The sequence below is a fragment of the Schistocerca nitens genome, chromosome 10 (genome assembly GCF_023898315.1).
Source record: "Schistocerca nitens isolate TAMUIC-IGC-003100 chromosome 10, iqSchNite1.1, whole genome shotgun sequence".
NCBI classification, from domain to species: Eukaryota; Metazoa; Arthropoda; class Insecta; order Orthoptera; family Acrididae; genus Schistocerca; species Schistocerca nitens.
Genome location: NC_064623.1, coordinates 219,372,219 through 219,388,828, shown reverse-complemented (window position 1 = coordinate 219,388,828; position 16,610 = coordinate 219,372,219). Strand labels below are relative to the sequence as shown.

At 37.1% G+C, this 16,610-nt stretch overlaps 1 protein-coding gene across 1 annotated transcript in view; it reads right to left on the bottom strand.

The window, feature by feature from the left end:
• LOC126210020 (uncharacterized) overlaps window positions 1-15,749 on the bottom strand; it is a 161,887-nt gene extending 146,138 nt beyond the window's left edge. The window contains exon 1 of the mRNA XM_049939124.1: window positions 15,635-15,749. The gene's annotated coding sequence lies outside the window, so the exon portion shown is untranslated. The remainder of the gene's footprint in view (window positions 1-15,634) is intronic.
• Window positions 15,750-16,610: the final 861 nt, after the last annotated feature.

Genomic DNA, 16,610 nt, shown 5'->3' with positions numbered 1-16,610 from the left:
TTCTCATGTTCAGTAACAAAGTTCAGTTCCATTGTGGTCTTATAAATATTCTCTGGATTAATTTAATTTTCCCACCCTTCACATACACTTCAGTGACATTTGTGAACTTCGACAATGATTTTGCAAAACAAATAATTAACAGCAAATTCACTGAAAGATTAGAATCTGGCTTTTATTCATAAACTTTTTTCAGACCCACAAGCTACCTCACAAGAGGCACTGTAATCCAGTCTCAGAGAACTTCTTTTAGACATTGAACCTGCACATGTGAATACATCCTCTGGAATCCACTGTCCAGTGGGAGGCAGAGCCTACTCTGTACTAGTATTTGCACTTTTCTGTTCTATTCCATTTGTGTACTGAACAAGGGAAACACGATTCTGCATATGCTTCTCTGTGTGTCCTTACTCTCAATATCCTCATAATAAATATAAGATGGTGGCAGGAAAACTGTCCCACAATCTTCCTCAAATACTGGTTGTTTAAATTTACCCATCAAGGTTTTGAGAGACAATGCTGCCTTTCTTTCAAAGATTCACATTCTAGTTTCCTGAGCATATCCGTTGCACTTTCACTGTACCAACCTGTTACAATTCTGCCAGCGTGTCTCTCAATTCTTTCACTACCTTCCATCATGCCCACTCGATGAAGACGTCACACAGACAGGAGCAACAGTATAAATTGTTTGCACTAGTGTCTCATAAGTGGCTTGATGTCCAGATCTATCGGCCTTTCCCAGACCCTTTTCAACAAATCTATGTCTGACTTTCAGGCTTTCCCAGTGGATCGCCGCAAATACTCTTCTCAGATATGTCGCCAGATAACACTGTGCGAGCTTCACAATATTTCATCGAAACAACTGTTCAACATTATTGAGTGGTAGCAGTTGCTATTGTCACTGTTGCAAGATGCAACTGGTGATACTTGGCTCCCAGCAGGGAACACTACAAATACTACTTTCATCTAACTGTGAGCTCTTCTCAATGCAAGCATACTTCCTACTCGTGGCCGCGATAAATTTCAAGAAAGATGCGCAAGTTCTGTCAGTCGCATCTTGTGACAGTGTTCAGAGCAACTACCACCACCAGTTGATGATGTCGAATACTTGTTTCGGTGAATGAGTCTGGGACCTGCACAATAACATCTGGCAGCAAACCTGAGAAGAATATTTCCTCAAGATTGGCCAGGAAAGCCTGAAAAGTCGTGACCGGTACCTCTACAGGTAGAACATGGCAAAAGATATAAACGAGTTTGACAAATTATGTACTAAGAGAGGTAGATTGCTGGGCACACTGGTCCTTTGTATTGAGACACCATAACAAGCAGACTTTTCCTATGTTTGCTAAATTTAAACATAATAATGACTCGGCATCTGCTATTAGAATTAAGTGACGAGTGAGTGCAGTCCTTGTGAGAGAGAGGGTAAGTTACATGCGACAGGAGCTACAAATTGTGCTCATGAAATTACTTTCACTGCACCTTCATCTACATCTATACTCTGCAAACCACTGTGAGATGGAGTGAAGGGGGTACATCCCGTTGCACTAGTTACTAGGGTTTCTTCCCGTTCCACTCACTTACGGAGTGTGTGAAGAATGATTATTTGAATGCCTTTGTGAATACTGTAATTATTCTAATCTTATCCTCAAGATCTCTAAGTGAGTGATAGACATGGGATTACAGTATATTCCTAGTCATCATTTACAGCCAGTTCTTAAGCTTTGCTAATAAACTTTCTCGGGATAGTTTACATCTGTTTTTGAGAATCTGCTAGTGCTTGGACCAAACAACAGCAAAGGTTCACCAAATGGCAAAGTAAGCCCCACTTGGAGCCAATCACAAGAAAATGTACCACAATGATGGACTGTGTTTAATCTAATGTAACTGCCCATGGCAACACTGCAAAAGCAAATCTCGACATTGATTATTTTTGTGGACATATTAACTGTTTTAATCTCATGGACAAGGCTTAGGATAATACAGTGGATTCAGTGCTTGAGGGAAGTCTGCATTATGCAATGACACCTGGTACAGCCTCAGTCAACAATGTGATACCTGGAATAGCACAGGCAATCTTGAAAGTTTCCAGAGAGGTTGCAGAAGAGATTCAGTGACATATCTGCTGAATTTTAACCCAAGATTCAGTATAACTTCAGCAGAAGGAGACGCTCTGTGAGAAGAGTAGACCAAGACCTCATCCGTTTACCTGCCAACAAAGGGATCATTGTCGTCCTTCTCATATGTACTGAGTACAACAGCAAGATATATGTATTGTGTTATGATCCTGCATATCACAAGCAAGGAGAGGATTGGTTAGGCAAAACTCTCACAAAAACTCTAAGACTTCAAGACGAGTTTTATTCTGGCAGACATCAAGTGCCTGCATCAACAGCCTGTGGCTCCCCCAGAACTAGACGGCCTATCTAAGATTAAGAAGAATAGGCCACCTCTTTGGCCCATAGCAACACTGCAAAAGCAAATCTGCACATTCCGGCCCAGACAAACCAATTGACTGTCATATCATCGTTTGCAGATGGCATCATCTGATGTTGTATGGAAGGGCATGGGTCAGCACATCAACACACCACTCACCTGGTTGCTGTTGGCTTCCCTTGGAGCTGCTACTTTTCAATAAGTAGCTCCTCTATAGAGCTCACAATCCTTAGTGCACTCCATTCCAATCCTCAGACCACTGAAAAATTCCTGGCAGTACCAAGAATCAAACCTGGGTCCTCTACACAGCCGTTAATATGCTGACCACTGAACTATGGAGGTGGACCATAATAACACTGGAGCACTTACTTATTTTTTTGGCTAAACATCTTACATCACTGTTCCGACCTCTCATAGGCAAATGTAACCATAACATTTGGGGTTTAAGGACTTTCATAGGATGCCTGAAAACAGTTACACTACAACTGTCTGATCATTTGGTTAGACAGATTGCTACTTACTGTAAAGAAGACACGTTAAGTTGCAGACAGGAACCATTAAAAGATGCTTACACAAAGCTTTCAGCCACAGCCTTCATCAGCAAAAGAGAAACACACACCATTCACACACACACACCATTCACACACACACACACCATTCACACACACACAACCAGGCACATATTGCCATGTAGAGCTGGCGGTCATATGTGCATGAGATGTGCTTGCTTGTGTGTATGAATGGTGTGTGTTTCTCTTTTGCTGATGAATACTGTGGCCAAAAGCTTTATGGATGTGTCTTTTAATTGCGCCTGTCTGCAACTTATGCCTTCTTTACAGTGAGTAGCCATCTGCCTTTTCCTACACTATTGATAGTGATACCAGGAATTTCCACTGTTTGATCTTTTAGTTAGCTTTAATGTTGAATCCTTATTTATGAAAGTGCCCCTACAGAACTCATTGGAGCTTATTAGCAGTAGGTTTGAGAAAGACATTATGTCATTATTTAAATATGTGCTTATCTCAATCTATTTCTTATTTACCACCCATTACTTTGAAAAAGTGGGAAATGTTGACATGGGAAGACCCATGTCTCCTAAGGTGGCAAACTATTTTATAGCAGACTTTGAGGCAAAAGGACTGCAGTTGATAACTCTCCAATCTTCCTGCTATTGATGGTATGTTGACCTCTGTTTCTATAGCATTTGAACTCACTCAACCTGAATAATCAATTCACCACAAATGTGGAAAAAATTGGCAGCTCACCATTTCTGGATGTCATGTTTACAAGAAAAAGCAACGGAACACTGGGACACAAATGTTTACCACAAACAGATTCACACAGTTATATTTGCAGATCAAAAGCTGTCGTCTTGGACAAAGCAATAATGTCTTGTGCTCCTGGGTACAAACTGATTGCACAATTTAACTCAGCCCCTCTCTGATTGATGAAAGTGCCACTCCAAATTGTTCACACACGTGGCTAACCTCAGTTACATAACTGTATTCTACGCCATAGCAATAACTAGTTATGGCAGAGCTAGTATTGATTCGTGTGTGGTGTTGTGCATAGTGACTGTTAATGCTACTTACAATTACTGAGCGAAGAAGCCATATCTGTTCCTTCTAGCAAGTCACCATCAACTTGTTGTGTCACTTCTACGATGTATAAATATGTTTCATATTCATTTCCTTTAAAAGTTATAGAAAGGCTGCTCTGGGAAAAGGAGGTGTGGCACGTCTCAGCAGCCAGTGTGCTATGAGCTGATCACAAGCTTTCTCTTCCAGCACTCTCCGCTTGGGAGTCAAGTCAAAGTGTGTGATCTGTTAAGTACATGTGGTCTCAGATCCTGACAGCCTGCCAGGTGAGTTGCAACACCTAAGAACAATGTTTCAATAGTCTGTCTGGCTATTCTGTTAAATAGATATGTAATGCATTCGAATCAAAGTGAGTTCAATTGAGGGATGTGAATGAAGATGCGGAGATACCCACTGCAGTGGTCTTCTTGTTGTACTTTGGCAGAAAGTCTTCAAGAATCGAAAAGATCCTCAAGACACACTATGTGTGTTTCCACCACCAAAACTGAGGAAAAGATATAATCTTGGAAACACCATGGCAGTGTGAGAAGTCTTATACTGGGCAGACGTGTCATACTGTGCTACAACATTATGTTCCACACTATCGACAAACAGTCATGCACCGAACCAACGAGGTGGACTGTCTGAACACGGAGCATCGGATGTCTTATGAGAGATCTAACGCTTTATCTTCAGCGTCATCAGTCTAGGTTTGTACTGTTAAGGAGACCATCCATATCCATACAGCAGATGATCCTATCAACAGTGATTTTGGATTTCAACCAAGCACTACCGGGAATCCAGCATTGGTTGTCATTAAATTTAAACGAGAGAAACAAGAACCTTCAATCCCTGATCTGATGCAATACATTACAGAGTCAATTCAGCATTTAACCACAGTACAGTTCAACAGCACCATCACTGCTCATAGTACACATGTGGAAAGCCTCTCTTCGGGTCTCAGCAGGGGGTACTCTGATTGCTAGTTTCATACAACTGTGAGCACCTCTCAGCCATGTCAATTCCTGCTCATGATCTCGATAAACATTGATGCCGTTATGTATCATCAGTCACGTCCTGCAGCAGTGACTATAGCAATGCCCATCACCTGATGAAGTCGGACAGCTGCTGTGGGATTCCACAGTGTTATTCTGTAATAAACCCAAGAACTGTAATTGAAAATCTACGTCTTCCATTTGCCTCACTTATTACAGGCCATACTTGTTTGTTCCACTTTGTACTGCCTCTCGGTATTACCCCTGAATATTTAGTTGATGTAATATGCTCCAGATGTTCAATACTAATCACCAGAAAGTTATGCAAATACCCATTCAGATCTTGATATGATTTCAAAGTGTGGTTACTTGCCATAATGAAAAACAAGATACTGAGTTCATGTTTCAGTCTGTTACACAGTTTCAATCTAGCATGAAGTTTCACTGCCACCTTCCTTCAAATGCTAAGAAATGTAAAATTCTTTAGTTCACAATGTCCAGAAATGCAGTATTCTATGACTACAATATCACTGAGTCAAACTGGAATCAGTCACCTTATATAAGTACCTGGTGTAACAATCTGTGGGGATATGAAATTGAATGATCATACAGACTCAGTCATGGATAAAGCAGTTGGAAGAAAGTGGTTTGTTAATAGAATACTGGGATAATGCAGTCAACATACAAAGGAGATTACTTATGAAACACCAATGCAACCCATCCTAGAATATTGCTCATATGTATGGGACCCATACCAAATAGAACAAGGGATACTTAATGTATGTAATAGGCAGCATTGTCACAGGTTTGCCTGACTTGCCAAAGAGCATCTCAGAAATACTGAGAAACCTGAACTAGGAGACACCTGAAGACAGATGGGAGCAATCCCATGAAAGCCTTCTAACAAAGTTTTGAGAAACAGAATTAAATCAGGAATCAAGCAACTTATAGCATTACATCCCCATACACTTCAATCCCGTAGAGACCAGTCAGGCTAAAACAGACCACACAGTGACATTAAACAGTCATCCTTCACCTCCTGCCATAAGCAAATGGAATCGGAAGAAACTCTCTCTCTCTCTCTCTCTCTCTCTCTCTCACACACACACACACACACACACACACACACACACACACACCATAGACAGAGCACAGAAAGACTGACACACACATTGTGTCATTCAAATGCTCTGGTGAATATGTTATTAAGGAGGCACTTTTGATTGGTATTGCTGACAGCACATACTGCTATACTGTTATTGACAGTAGACAGCACGACAAGCCTTTATATCAACATTTTTAATGAGAGCTTGGGGTGGTTTCCCGAGGCATGTCCAAGTTTACAATTGGAACTGGAATTACTAGAGTATGAGCCAGTTTCCTCTTATATTTCTTCCATGAAGCAAAATAAATAAATTTTCTAAATTTTGCTGTATTTCAACAGGGATGGTAATATGAATAAGAAGATTCCACTACAGTTTTCATCATAATGTAGTCTGCTCTTTGATTTTTATCTTGGCCTACTGACGATTACCGATAATGCGTGCACAGATAAAAAATTTCATTCTTATTATGAAGAGGGGCTGGTTTGAATTAACTTTGTGAGTTCATGCAGTGGTTAAGAAAAACTCAAAATACAGGGTGATTCAAAAAGAATAACACAACTTTAGGAATTTAAAACTCTGCAACGACAAATGGCAGAGCTAAGCACTACCTGTTGGTGAATTAAGGGAGCTATAAAGTTTCATTTAGTTGTACATTTGTTCACTTGAGGCGCTGTTGACTAGGCGTCAGCGTCAGTTGATGCTAAGATGGCGACCGCTCAACAGAAAGCTTTTTGTGTTATTGAGTACGGCAGAAGTGAATCGACGACAGTTGTTCAGTGTGCATTTCGAACGAAATATGGTGTTAAACCTCCTGATAGGTGGTGTATTAAACGTTGGTATAAACAGTTTACAGAGAATGGGTGTTTGTGCAAAGGGAAAAGTTCTGGACGGCCGAGAACGAGTGATGAAAATGTAGCACGCATCCAGGAAGCATTTGTTCGCAGCCCAGGAAAATCGACTCGCAGATCTAGCAGAGAGCTGCAAATTCCACAATCAACTGTATGGAGAGTCCTACGAAAAAGGTTAGTTATGAAATCTGAACGTCAACTACCCGAGGCGATGGATCGGCCGCCAGGCAGCCCGTGACAGAGCACTTCATCACTGGCCTCCAAGAAGCCCTGATCTTACCCCCTGTGATTTTTTCTTATGGGGGTATGTTAAGGATATGGTGTTTCGGCCACCTCTCCCAGCCACCATTGATGATTTGAAACGAGAAATAACAGCAGCTATCCAAACTGTTACGCCTGATATGCTACAGAGAGTGTGGAACGAGTTGGAGTATCGGGTTGATATTGCTCGTGTATCTGGAGGGGGCCATATTGAACATCTCTGAACTTGTTTTTGAGTGAAAAAAAAAACTTTTTAAATACTCTTTGTAATGATGTATAACAGAAGTTTATATTATGTTTCTTTCATTAAATACACATTTTTAAAGTTGTGGTATTCTTTTTGAATCACCCTGTATTTTAAAATTTGTTTTTTTAATGCATTTCAGTTGCACCTGCAGTTCTTGAATCTGGCACTGAACACATTAAATTAATACATTGTGTTTGATATTCTTGTTTATACTATTATTACAATTCTGCAGTATGCATTTTTGTAGCTGTTACTGTTTGTCATTTTGTTCATAGTGATAGATTTCTAAGATGTATAACAACCGCTGAGGTAAGAAACAAATGGTAAATTACATTTTTTCTACTTTCTTGAGACATAATTTGGATATATTCTAAAGTTTCCTCTGTCCACTAATAGAAGTGTTCCCAGGTCTGAGCTGCTAGAGATGGCGGCCATGTATGCATGAGGTGTGCTTGCTTGTTTGAATAAACGTGTGTGTGTTTTCTTTTCTAAAGAAGGCTTTGGCCAAAAGCTAAATCATAACAGTCTTTTTGTTGTGCTGTCTGCAACTCAATGTGTCATATTTACGGTGAGTAGCAATCTATCCTTTTCTGTATTTTGTAGATAAATTCAATGGTCATTCTTCCCATATCACATTAATGGATGGAATGTAACTGAAATTGCTCTCTGACATGATCTTACAAATTTACAGAGTATAGATAAAAAAAAAAAAATTAGCTACTGGAGAAGGGTATATTTTATGTTTTTAATGCTTGAGAAAGGTTTTAATGATTTTGTGGAAAACAATTCATCATTCGTATGTGTTCTTGTCTGTAGTTCATGTCCCTTCTCAGTTGTGGATAGAGAATTTTCAAATAAAAACACGAAACTACATTGAGGGTACTCTGCCACAGCAGTAAAGTTACAAGAAAGGGAAGTATAATAATCACTGGTGGAAAAATCAGAGTGGGAAGGGGTGACAGGGTGACGAGGGGGTGGGGGCTCAAAAGCAACAGGATACATTTAATGCAGTTGGAAGGGAATGAAAGGAAACAAGGGGGATACGGTACCAGAAATGGCCAATCTAGTTTGAGACCATAGGACTATGACAACAAAGCCTATTGATAAGAATACTGTTAACTGGTGGTGAAACCTTTCCTACCTGCCCTCACCAATACAATTACTTCTCCATGTCCATGGAACAGGCATAATAAAAAAATCTTTTTATTTTACCACATGCTGTGACTCCTTCCTGTCCCAATCACACATCGGGTGTCAAATGGATGCTGATATGATATGCCTTTGTGCAAATTGTGGTTAAAAGTTATGTAGTGGATCACCTTGCATTTTTCATAGTTTATGTGCAATATACGTACATAAGATGCATCTGGTGCAAACATAAAAATTAGGCTATGCTACAGATCCATCTGTCACCATAACCTATATTCTGCCTCCACATTCACTGGTTTCGTCAGATCACAAATACCTTATCAACTTCTGCCTAACCTAGACCTCGTGCTACACTACCGATCACTCCGTCACAACAACCAAGATTTCAGGAGGGGGAGGGGAGGGGGCGTATCCAGTAACACACTCTTTTAATCTAATATAACTTTTACAGTACTTTTGGGAATTACATGTATATGCCAAGAAGAGTCTACAGATTTTATTTAGAAAACAAGTTCTTGGAATTTCCAAAGCAGATGTCCAGGACATATAACACAGCTTTTCTTTTTTATTTCTACCAAGTCATACTTTTGAGACTTTATTTGACAGTCCCCTTGGAGTCACAAAATAATTTTATTGTTTACTTCAGTGTTCCTGTATAGCATCTACAAGTATCTCACTTAGTACTACCAGGTATCTGAATGCAGAAACTTGGCATTTTACCACATTTTACTCATGGTTAACTGTACTGATGTCATCAGTTATTGCGGTACATAGACCCTGTATTCTGTTCTGTGTGACTCTTTCATTTTGGATATTCTTGTGTGTCTACATGAACAGGATATTCTCCGGTGTCAGAAAATTTTATAACATTATGACCACCAAAGCAGCTATTTTCATAATTTATTTATAGCTGAATGACTAATACAATACAAAACAAAACAGAATCTGTTGTATCAATGGCAATAGTTAACGCACTTCTAACAACAAACACAGCAAACAACAAACACAGCAAACACTGGAATACAGCTAAAGGGTCATTCTATACTAAGTCATGCAGGGCCCTGCACCCACTTGTCACAGATGTTTATGAAAATTTATATTTGAATTGTATGCATAAAGACAAGAAAATCTTCCAAGTTTCATCCAACTCTAACAAGTAGTTTCTGAGTTATCACCATTTAAAGTTTTAGGCTAATTGTATTTCTGAGGGTGATTAAGATGAAACTAAAGTGTGCACGCTTTTACAGAATTTGAAGCAAAATCATTAGTTTTGAAGCTAGAGCCTTGAAACTGATGGATCTACAAAATATGATTTATAATGTTCATTCATATTGAAAAACTGTACTAAAACTCAAAATATTGTTAATTTCAAAACTGTGATGTAGACGTAGAAAATTATGAATAGCTAAAATCTCTCTCCAAATAATCCAATACAACCATTTACTTATGAAAACAGCATAAAATTACATTTCAAATGGTGCAAAAAATTGGTGGGGTTCTTAGTTGTAACAATTATATAACAAATTGAATTCAAATTTTGTAATTTACTTTGTAAAATACATGTTTGATACAATAATCAAATATTTGAAGTCAATTCAACTGTGAAAATACCAGATTAACTCAAGTTTTATGTATAAATTATTTTAAAATAAAAGACACACACATTGAGAATTTTACAAAATAGGTTTACTTACATTGGAATACATGAATTGGCAATTACTCGTTTTCAAACAAATCCTTTGTACAAAGAGGTTTCGATAACTTTAATAATTAGTCAGTTGAAGTACTATACTACGTTTATATGAAGCTGTATGTACAATACCTACACTTAAATGTCCATTAAGGTTTTTTTTTACAATAAAGAATTGAAATTGTTCCATGTTTTGATGGTTTCCTTTTGGGAATTAGCATCAATCTTATATGATCTGCTGAACTGAGATGCTATCTCTGGAGAAGCTAGTACACATAGAAGATGGGCTGGTGGAACAGGACATCCTTCTTCTTTTTGAGGCCAAAAGAGAGTTCCTGCTGGTCCATGAGGGTGCATAAAAAGAATGTCACAGTTCCCTTCTTCTTCACTGAAACCCATAACCATTCCAATCCACCAGTTTTGTTCATAAAAACATGCTACAAAAGAATGTAGTTTAGGTTTAATAGTTGGGACAGTCATAAAAATATTTTGTTTCAACAAAATTTCCAAGTCTGAACTCACTCATTTGGCTGTAATTTCTTCGCAAGAAGTTGGCCTAAAATAATGGAAACTTCATGTACCCCCTATTGTTTAACCCGTTTGAAATCTAGTTTCAAGCACTGTTCCTTTAGTTTCAATTTCTTCTTCCTTTAAACAGAATATTTTTGAGAATAAACTTTAACAGAAATTTTACGTTTGTTCAGTGTATATAATCAGCTCACTTTGCCTACTGCTCAGCAAGATTTTTTTGTAACAGTTCTCTTGACTGTTCCCCCGATCCCATCGCATGTTGTTTTACCGTGACTCATAGCATGAAATGACCAGCTTGTGATTAATTTAAAATCTTTATAATGAAAACATAAATTTATCATGCTTTTGAAGTTTTTATACTGAGCACTGCAACCATCCATAAAATACTCAATTTGGTCAGCGTCAGGAAAGTTTTGTTTTATGAAATCTATGGTTTTTTCTTATACTGAATAAACAAATGGTGCATCATGCCTTAGATCATCTGAAATGAAACACAATGATGTTTCTTTTACGGTGGAATCTTCATTTTTAGAAAAAAATCACTACTGGATGAACTGAGCAGCTCAAGTGGCCCCAATGGTAGGATTGCACTTCATTTTGCAGAATGAAGTTATAGTTTTCTGCAAAATCCATAAGAACTAAAACCGCATTAAATGCCAAATTTTCTTTCCTCTGCTTCATGTAAGAGTTTTGAGTTTTTATGACATAATAATGAGGTATCAGAGACTCAATTTTTTTTATAGTAAAATCAGTAAACTCTTTGCAAGGTGGTAGCATTGTTTGTAAAGTCATTCTGCCATCACTTGAAACCCACTGCGAAAATTTAATGTCTTCATCTTCATCATAGTCTTCTAGTATTTCTCTTAGATGTTGCTACAGTGATTCACTTGTTTTCGGGCACACATCACAATGTCTTAACCTACAGTCCCTGTTTTGTCTATCACAAAACAATTTGTCCATCATAGTGTGTATTGATTCTTGATCATGCTGGTTCAGAGCATTTGCTAGAAGCTCAATGTTTTGGTGGTACAAGCAAACACATACACTGTGAGTTCCAGGTGAACCAGCAAGCACACACCATTTCAGTCTTAAGGAGCCAAATTTGGAAAATCTAATTTTAATATTTGAGTGTTTTTCTTTAAACACAATAAACAGTTCCTCTGAGTTGCATAAAAGGATTATTTTCTACTTGTAACTATTTTTTTGTATACTAACTTTGTTTTTAGCACCTGGCAACAAGAAAGAAAATTCGTCATCTTCATAAAACAGTTGGACAAGGTTTATTGTTTCTTAGGGAAGGATTCTGCCATGTTTGGGTTCTGTCAAAGCCAAAACACCTTTCTCGTTTGCAAGCATTCTGGCTTTTCACAATAAATATTCTGGTACATTATATTTTTCCACAAGTTTTCTGCAAGACTAAGACTTTGGAGTGATTGTTAATATCTCTATTTTTTTCCCATGTGGTAAAGTTTGTCTACAGTTTTCCCTTTATAGCATCCACTAAATGATCAAGATTCTCAGATTTTTTTTCTTCAATTCCTTACCTTTAGTTGCACTGTCAGGTTCACTTGAATTGTTGTATTCTTATACTTTCAAAACAAATAACAACTTTTTTTAACCTGGTCTTTTGCCTTTTTAAACTTTTTAGCATATTTTTTCTTCGATTAGGTAGATAATGACTGACGTTTAAGTGGTGTCACACCCAACCCTAAAAGCATTTTGTTCAACTTTTCTCTTTCTACTACTCTTTTTGCAGTGGTTAATTCACTCTCATTTGCTTCATCACTTTCAAGTAGAGCAATATCTTGAAAAGTAGACATTGCCTCATTCAACAGTTTTCTACATGAGGGGAGGGAGGGTTTCATGTCCTGACTTCAATTGCATGTCTTGACGAAGACAACCGGCAGACTGCTGAATTTTTCATGTGCGTACTTGCATAGTAGTAGTAGTACTGCCTTATCTGAACTTCAACACACTTTTGACTCCAAAAATGTTGTATGTTTCTTGACTAACTTCAGCTAAATAAAACAAAAAAAAACATAAATAAAATTACAACCCAACTACAGTAAAATATTTGCCCCAATTTAAAAATATATAACAAAAAATGTACGAATAAATTACTGTTTTCATTTGCTGATCTTTCAAATTATAGTTTTAAAACCTTTTACTTCTACATAACCTTTTTGAACTTTAAACCGCCGTTCCATACATTTTGAATAGATAAAACTTGTTTTGACCTCCATATAAGATAAAATTGTTACAACTTGGAACCCCCAGCAATTTTTTTGCACCATTTAAAAGGTAATTTTATGCCATTTTCGAAAATATATGGTTGTATTGAGTTATTTGGAGAGATTTTAGCTATTCATAATTTTCTACGCCTACGACACAATTTTGAAATTAACAATATTTTGAGTTTCAGTACAGTTTTTCGATATGAATGAACATTATAAATCGGAATTTTGTAGATCTAACAGTTTCAGTGTTTAATTTAGAACAAACCAGTGAAAATTTCAAGGCTCTTGATTCAAACCTAACGATTTTGCTTCAAATTCTGTAAAAGCATGCACACTTTAGTTACATCTTAATCGTCCTCAGAAATACAATTAGCCTAAAACTTTAACTGGTGATAACTCAGAAACTGCTTGTTAGAATTCGATGAAACTTTGGATATTTTCTTATCTTTATGTATACATTTCACATATAAGTTTTGGAACAAATTCAAAAGCCTTGGGTTTTATATCTACTTTTGGCTGGATGATTGTGTGTGGAATGATCCTAAACTATAATCTATCCTTTTCCTCATTTTGTTGATATTTCAACCTGACTTTAACTTATCTTCATCGAAAGAGAGCAAGGAAGGACTGGAACTTGAGATTTAAGAGGACAAAGATGGGGAAGGAAATTTGCTATGTCCTTGGAAATGTCTCAGTGCTCACTTCAATTGACGAAGGAAAGATAAATCTGGATGAATCGACTGGGTTTTGATTGTCATTCTTCCCAAGTATGAGCCCAGTACTTTCACCACTGTCAATTCAAACTTTTTTTTCTCTTCACATTACTGAGACAAATTGTGTGTAATAGTACCACAGAATATTCAATAGTTTTCCAGTGAAAAGTGTTTGCAGGAGTCAGGTTTCTGGGGATGAATAGCATTTTAAAATCCAGTAATATGTTGTTCTGTATGCAAAATATATTACAGCTGGTTGCATTATAATTGGTTATATTTACATTCTGATACAAATGTGGTTCAACTGTATGCTTCAAACATGGCATTCTTCAAAAAGGTACATAGCTGATAGCAGGAGATTGTTATGTACTGAATGAAAAATTCAGCTCCTCTCAATACTGCTTTTTGGCGAATCTCACAGGTTGTTATTTTAAACATCAGTGTTGCCTTCCATATACATTATATTGCACAGGCAAACAAAGTTGACACTCGGCGCAACGGTTGATAGGAGCGACTGCAAAGGCATTTCCCATTTACAACCGCTCCCATTGGCCAGCACGCCAAGTGTCAACTTAGCACGATTAATACATGAAAATATAATCCAATTCTGTGATCAAGAAGAAAGATCTCGTAATAAAACATGGGAATCTAACTAACTTACAAGTGCTGAATTACACAGTTTTCTGACATGGAAAATGATTTAGATAAGAGTTACTCAAAAATGTTTCTCTTGAGGAAATAATCCCAAACAGGTGACATTAATAAATTGAATAAAACTTTCCAGTCTTGTTCATCTACAAATTCAAACTGGAATCACATCGTCTGGACTGTAAATCTATGGAACAATCCTCTTTTCACAATTCATCTGATGTACTAAAAAAAAAAAAAAAAGTTATGTTGTCTGATGTAACTATAATTCCATATCTATGCAGACAGACTTGAGTAAAAGGAATAGAATCTCGTAAAGACTTATTTATACACATTACACAAGAATCGTCCTTAACCTTTAAAAACATTATTTAAAAGTTGCCATTATCACAGAAAAATTTAGATAATGCATCATCTCAGCTTCCTGGCACTGTGCAAGGCCTACTAAAATCTCGGGTCATAAGATACTTTGATTTTTATTCATGATATGTGTAACAAGGCACTTCTGGAATACTTCTAGTGAATCTTCATATATTTTTGTGTCATTTGTACAAGTAAAACTACATTACACAAGCCGTATATGAGGAATCAGAGAGGATTGCTTCAGCGAAATAATATTGTTTTCCCAAGAAGAGCTGAATATTTTTTTTCCGAATAAAAATATTCTTCCGTCATATGAACGATTCTTGCTAGAGTTACCACCAGCAGTGTCAGTGGTAATTTGGTAAGCAATTCCGTATAAAGTATTAATTTTGTCGGCACCCGCAATGAAAACTATTTATATTTCGGTATATAAGAGCAAAATTCAAACATCTATGAATAAGCGTAACTGCTTACTGAGGTGCCGTATATTAATTATTACCTCTGTAAATTGGAAGTCACATGAATACACGTAAAAAGTGTATTGTTTTTCTTTTCTTTTTTGCATTTATACAGAGACTACATAGATTAATAACTTCTAAACACAATATTACAGATGCGTGTTGACAGCACAGTAAATTGTGCCTCTAACCTAAAACAGTAACACCCGCAATGACACATGTTTGTTATGTTCCAGCACGGCAGTAGTCTTCCATTTAAAACTAATTTCACATCCTTTTTCCTCATACTGCATCTACTCATTTGTGTCTGTTCTGTTCCTGACAGAACGTATTGCTAATGTATTCGTACTTGTTTCGTCGATAAATATATATACTCACATTTCACGTTTAACAAATGAACAGTTCAGAACCAAGCTATTGTTAGATACTAAAATAAAACAAGAGCCAACAATCAGCCAGGTTATTTTCCTTTCGAATTTGACGCACAATTTAAATTTCGTATGCGCGGCAGGAAATCATCAAAGATACGCAGGAAAATAGGAAATTGACTCAGATGTTTCAATAACAAAGAAGCATCTGCAAGCAATGATTTGACTACGCACAAGAACATTCCCACCCATTTCCCATCACATTTAGTTCCAGGTACTTGTTTCTATAGAATATATGTCTCTTTGTACGGGTGACTACGACCAAGATTAATTATACATGCAAGATGTCACTGAGTATGGATTGCGAGATCAGCATGTAATTTAGAGAAAAAGATAACCATTGCTTATATTGTGGATGGTTTGTAGGAAACGTAATTTAAGTACTGTAAAAATTACAACAAATACATTATCAGTGCCTACATCAACGACCAAAAAAGTGCTAAAATTTCATAAGAGTGTTACGTCTATAAATCCGGGTTCACACACGCAACGAAAATTGGCACACAAACAGACCGATCAATGAAACTTCCATAGGACCAGTATAGTTATAAATCAAATAAATTACAGCCTACTTAAAAAACCTGCTACTTTTAAGTTTATTTAGAAAAAAGACAGCAAGCATTTTCTTTAAAATACCTGCGAGATACTTGTGTCAGCATGATAAAAATAATGCTACTACTGCTCTTAAATTGATCATTATATACTATATGGTAAGCTGGCATGGCAACAAAATAATGTAGATTATGAGCTATTTTGTAGGCCCTATGGTGAGGACCAAGCAACTCTGCCATCATGATTTTCTTTCTCTTCCTTTTTTAATGGTATCTGCCCTGAGCCACAGTACGTAGTTTAACAGGAACGTAATATTAATGGTCTGCATGCAGGATTGCTGGTAGTTCAATGCTTTGCTGGTGCAGTTACTTTAT